The 6,287-nt window shown below is 40.8% G+C and overlaps 1 protein-coding gene and 3 pseudogenes across 1 annotated transcript in view; 1 reads left to right on the top strand and 3 right to left on the bottom strand.

Moving 5' to 3' along the window:
- LOC132865856 (zinc finger protein 850-like) overlaps window positions 1–6,287 on the top strand; it is a 1,522,149-nt gene that overhangs the window by 1,344,014 nt on the left and 171,848 nt on the right. The window lies entirely within an intron of this gene.
- Window positions 1,105–1,223, bottom strand: LOC132866896 (5S ribosomal RNA; annotated as a pseudogene).
- LOC132866895 (5S ribosomal RNA) lies at window positions 1,323–1,441 on the bottom strand (annotated as a pseudogene).
- Window positions 1,542–1,660, bottom strand: LOC132866898 (5S ribosomal RNA; annotated as a pseudogene).

The following is a 6,287-nucleotide window of genomic DNA, read 5'->3' as shown; positions in this document are numbered from 1 at the left end:
GCATTCTCTGGACCATCCACTGCTGAAGGACTTTGCCGAACACTTAGAATTAGATCTCAACTATGTCCATTACAAACAAGAGGTGAGGACCATCATTACACACACTGTGTTTATTAGAAACGTTAATTAGAAAGTTCATAAAAGATGAAGCAAGAAGCAACAGTCATGATTAGAAGGTAATTTGACATTGTTTATTTCATTTTCAGGCTGAAAAAGTTTCTCGGTACCTCTACTATGTCAACCCTGAGACACCATTCCTGCAGTTTGTCAGTCAGTGCGTTTACATGCACATAGAGAGAATCGAATTTCTGCTGTTGCTCGACTGAAATCGAAGTTCAAAATGCCATGTATACACCTTAATTCGGCTGAAATTGAACCGAACTTGATTTCTCGGAATCGAGCTACACGACCTAGATTATGCGATTTCTGCCGAGCTACTTAGTGCATGTATACCCTATCGAGCTAGTAGTCGAGCTACTTACTGCCCCTTCCAGAAGTGACGAGTGACGAGACCACAAGCGGGAAACACAACAGCCTCGGTCGGCATGACAACAGTAGTAGCGAGCAGCAGAAGAGGTCAGGAGGAACAAACGGAGAAGAGAAAATGGCGAGCAGAAACATGCACTTCTGGAGCAATGAGGAGACAGAGTTCATGCTCATTCAGCTTAAGGAGTTGAATATATTAAAATTCATGGACGGGAGAAAAATGCACAATGGAGAACACGTAACTGATAACTTTGTTTACACTCTTGAATAGCTCTTCTTCATGATGACAACCGGAGGTGTACCAACACGATGGGGCATGTAGCGCCACCTGTGGCTCGGGTGTACAATGCACGTCACACAATAGCCCGATTTCATTGTGTGCATGTACGATTGGATTTCTCTGGCACCCTGCTGGGACCTTCAGCTCGATTACCGACAGCAGCTTGATTTGGATGTGCATGTAAACGTAGTCAATGACCGAGAGAAGCTCCGACAGTACCTATGTCACCTCTCTGATGCAAAATTAAAAAAAAAAAATTCAGCAGAATTACCTCAAGAGCTTGAAAAGGTTGGTAGCAGTTTTTTTTATTATGATGTCAACAGTGTGACAAAATAAAATGCTTACAGTACCTGGTATTCCTAGGCAGTCTCCCACTCAAGTACTAACCAGGCCCAACTCTGTTTAGCTTCTGAGATTAGACAGGATCAAGCGTTGTCAGAGTGGTTTGGCTGTAAGCAGCAGTTAGTTGGAAATATGGCTTTTTTCTTGCCTTGCCTTGCCCCAGCCCGCCCTGAGGGGAAATTCAAACAGATATCTGCAAGAAGGCAAAATAAAATGCTTACAGTACCTGGTCTTCCTAGGCAGTCTCCCACTCAAGTACTAACCAGGCCCAACTCTGTTAAGCTACTGAAATCAGACGGGATCAGGCGTTGTCAGAGTGGTTTGGCCGTAAGCAGCAGTTAGTTGGAAATATGGCTTTTTTTTTTGCCTTGCCTTGCTTTGCGCCACGCTGAGGGGAAATTCAAAAAGATATCTGCAAGAAGGCAAAATAAAATGCTCACAGTACATGGTATTCCTAGGCAGTCTCCCACTCAAGTACTAATCAGGCTCAACTCTGTTTAGCTTCTGAGATCAGACGGGATCAGGCGTCGTCAGAGTGGTTTGGCCATAAGCAGCAGTTAGTTGGAAATGTGGCTTTTTTCAATAGTCGCCTTGCCTTGCGCTGCCCTGAGGGGAAATTCAAACAGATATCTGCAAGAAGGGCAAAATAAAATACTTACAGTACCTGGTATTCCTAGGCAGTCTCCCACTTCGGTATCACCATGTCTTGGGATGCTATTTGCCCCCAGAGCGAGCTCTACTCCTTGCCGTGCATTTTAATCAGACCCATGGCTCTGGGAGGATTTTAAAAAATCAATAACTCCCCCAAGGGACGTCCCAGCCAAGCCAAATTTCACCTGCACCTCCCTCTACACCAACCCCTATGAATCAGCATGGCCAAGGCCCGCTTGGACCGTGCCTCAGGACATTATTCGCCGTGAGCTCCACTCCTCACCTCCAGCCGGACTTTAAAATAAGAAACCTTGCTCACCAGCCAGGTGGGGGCACCCACTCTTAAGCCCACCCAACCCAGGATCGGATTAAAACCCTCTATCGCGGGTCTCCAAGTAGCACTGGCCCCTGGGAAAACCAAAAGTTAGGACTGTCATTTTTCTGCCTAATGCCCATGGTAATACAGAGCAGTGGGACTTTGTCATTTGAAACTGAATGATGGTAAGATGAAATTTGTAATAATTGGAACTAAACAGCTCAGGGAAGTTCAAATTGACACTCTTGAGTGTTGAACAAAAAGCTAATTTTATTATTTACAAGCCAAAAGAAATCTAATCATAACCTACATATTTATGATAATATACATTTTATACTACAGTTAATGCTTGAATCGGATTGGATAAATTTTTGTATTATTTTAGCCTCACCGCACGGGTAGTTCCAGGTCTGACGACGGTTAATATTAACGCACTCGCTCCAAGATATTATTGTTTCTATAGTAACAGGTCATACACAGGAACTTGTACAGTGGATATAATCTGAGATTAATAATCAATGGATGTTTGTTCAACAAGTAATTCTAATAACTGTTGATGTGGTGTTTTTTTGTTAGCAGACAATAACATTTTGGGAAGGAGTTTCAGTTACAATCCCAATTTCTGTTACACTGTCAGAAATCCAATGATAAATCACTAAAACATATGATGTGTCATTAGTAAATTAAAAACTTACCGCTAGCAAATCGTTGTGGTACAAGTGGAATAACACACACACACACACACATGAGACAGTGGGGGCGTGTGAGAAAACAATTGAGTGTAAAGAACAATTTTGTCTTATTGTCTGTTGTGTTATTCCTTAATCAAACATATTTTAAAAACTTACTTAACCTTAATATTAAAAAATGTAATATATACACACTTAGATAAATACATTATATGCTACCATTACCATGTATAAGTTTGATTACTATGAATTTATAATATTCATTCTCCTAAAACATGTCATAAATACACATCCTACTGTTAAACACTGATACTTTTAACAAAAACAGAGATAGGGTCCAGTTCTTAAAAGGAGACTGGTTCAATAAAGGGGACAGGGTCCCAAAAGGGGACAGGTTCCCTAAGGGGGATGGAGTCCTTGTTGGGGTCCATAAAGGAGATGGGGTTTGGTTCCCTAAAGGGGAAGGGGGGGACAGAGTCCGGTTCCTAAAAGGGGACTGGTTCAATAAGGGGGTCTGGTTTCCTGAAGGGGAGGGGGTCCTTAAAATCACCTCACACCATGGGCGATTGCTCTAAGACAACGAGGGAGGCTCAGCCTCCTCTAAAAATGACAAACATCGTGTAGGATGAATTGCGCTAGGCTTATGTTATAGCCGACGTTATAACATTGCTATTTCAGATCCAGAATCATAGAAATACATGTGCTTAACCCAACTACAGTGCGAAATCATTCCGTTATAACTTTCGCCAGTTCACCTAATGTGTGTGTGAGTTTTTCCCCCTCATGACAGCGTGATGCAGCCCAGCCTCAGTGCACTTCAAAGGCATTTGGGAGCTATGCGCTTTTCAATCTCAAAATGCAAGACGGTTATTGGACAAATACTGTGAAAACGCCCACCCACGGAGTCTCACGGACTCCCAGCCTCAGTGGACTTCAATGGCATTTGGGAGCTATGCACTTTCAATCTCAAAATGCAAGATGGTTATTGGACAAATACTGCGAAAATGCCCGCCCACGGACTCCCAGCTTCAGTGGACTTCAATGACATTTGGGAGCTATGCGATTTCAATCTCAAAATGCAAGACGGTTATTGGACAAATACTGCAAAAATGCCCACCCACGGATTCCCAGCCTCACAGTGGGAGGGACATGGCAGTTTCCGCGAGGAGACTGGTGATTAGTGAAAGCGGCCGGATATTTTCTTTGATTGACAGCTCGTTTCAAATATAGACAGGCAGCGGTGAATCTCAGTTCAGTCCCATGCAGATTCGCAAGTGCTGTGGTGTATTGTAAGAGATCAGCTTACATTTCGATTTCATTCATTACATACGGTTTCTACCAGCTTTTTTAGTTTGTATATATTTTCATTGTAAATAAAGTGTAAATATAGTGTTGTCAAGTTTGCTATCTTAGTTCCAGAAATTTTGTTTATTTGAGTGACTGAACTTGAACTTGAGGGGGCTAGTCAGCTAGCAAGAAAACTGCGCATGGATGCCAAGCATTGCTGATTTAATTTTGGCGAAGCCATTTGCCAGTCTTCCTTTTGAGGAAAAAATTAAAATTAAAGAGCAGGGTAGACCAACGCATCAAATTGACTTGGTGAAAAAGGTAGGGAATAATACTCGTTCCTTTCAGCTCTCCTGGTACGAGAAAGTGAATTGGCTAACAGCAAGTGACCCACATCAACAACAGTAAATAGGCTACTTTAGTAATATGTCATGGATGGACCAAAAATATAGAATCTATTTAAAATGTTTATGCTGAGTATATTATATTGGATTATATATTTCTCTGGATATGAATTAAACACAGCTACAATTTGGAAAACATTTTTAAACAAAAACACAGCCGAGAACATTTCACACTACAGACCTGGATTAAAAGTGAAGGGTTATCAAAATTGTCAATAAAACATTTCTCAGTCAAAATAAGTAAAATATAGGGAAAGTGTCATTGAATGAAATGTGTGGCACCCAGCTCTATGTTTGGCTCCCCAAGGTCAGTGCTTGTGCCTATTCCAGAACACTCTGCTGTTACTGCTGAGGTTCCTGACAAAGAGCTGCTTTCAATAATGATCTATTTTTAAACAACATGCCACAATTTTAAAATATAAAATGTTAAAATATACCCCCTCCAACACCACCATCATGTATATTGGACAGTAGGCTAATGGGCCAAAAGAACCTGTTATTTCACAGTTTGTGACCCTGCCAACAATCAGCCAGATCAGAGGCAAGAGTATGGGCAAAATTGATATGTTTTTTCTTTTAAAATCTGGAAATATCGTAACCGACCAGCCTCCCCTGTTTGAAAGGCTACCAGCCGCCACTGCCTCACACCCATCACCATCATCTTGCTCACATTGATCAGGCCTGTGATCTTCCTTCTCACCATCTCTCTCCTCTGTGCTGTAGCTGAGCTGACTGACAGGATATGTCCTTCCTGTGTCCAAAGACATGAAGAGGCAGTGAGACACATCTGCAAGTCTCATCAAATCAATCAGAAACCTTTCTTTTTTATAACAAAAAGAGTCTGTTTTGTACAGCAGGAAATCCTCACTCCAAACATCTTTTACACCAGCCGCATTTACACAAGTGATGCTACTGCAAACTCAAAAACAAACAAACAATTCAGGAATTTCATCTTTTTTCTTTCCTTTTGTGAGAAATACACAAAGATGTGCAAAGACAATTCTGTATGGTGAATCTGTAATAAACATTCTCTTCAGTTTTCACCACCAGCCTGTGTTTTTTAAGCTGATTAAATACCATGATCCCCTCAAGAAAACCATGAAAACATTTTTACATTTCACCATCACACAGTGGAAGTTTCTATAAATGTTTGAAGTTCAGTGCACACTAATCCAATTAGAAAAAATGCCAGTTGTCAAATACTTACCAATCTGCTTTAAAACACTAACTTCCAAATAAGAGAGTATCGAAGACACTTTTTAGGTACAGTCTTTGACACAGCTTACACCATCTTCATGTTGCCTCTACTACCATTGGTTATTTCTCAGGAGACCTGTGAATCTCGCCAAGAGCTAATGTTGTAGTTTCATTTCAAGATTGCACTTGATAAATGCTTTTCATAAACTACATACACAGTGTTTAAAATAATGGTGTAAACAGTAAGTTCTGTTGCAGCAATTTATTATTTTACCAGCATTTTAGTTAAGAGAAGCAAATGTGTCCCAGGCCAGCATGATAAAAAAAGGTTGGTAGTTAAGAATTATTTCCATTTTTCATGAAACTTTGCAGAAGCGGAGGCAAAGGGGAATTTGGATGAAGACTTACATTTAAGGGAAATAGTATTTTTCATAACTAACTTTATACCAAACATCTCTAATGTACAGAGACGTAACAGTTTACAGAGACGTACTGTAAATCATGCTCACATTACATACCCTCTACTTAGATTTTCAGGAAAGCCCTATAACAGAATAACTGTATGAATGCTGTCTAGGTTAAATTCTGAATCATGGGTCATGCAGATCAAGGAAACAATGGCAAAAGAAAGTTAC

The sequence above is a fragment of the Neoarius graeffei genome, chromosome 18 (genome assembly GCF_027579695.1).
Source record: "Neoarius graeffei isolate fNeoGra1 chromosome 18, fNeoGra1.pri, whole genome shotgun sequence".
In the NCBI taxonomy this organism is placed as follows: domain Eukaryota; kingdom Metazoa; phylum Chordata; class Actinopteri; order Siluriformes; family Ariidae; genus Neoarius; species Neoarius graeffei.
Note: the sequence above shows the minus strand (reverse complement) of the source record. Positions and strands in the feature narration are given on the sequence as shown.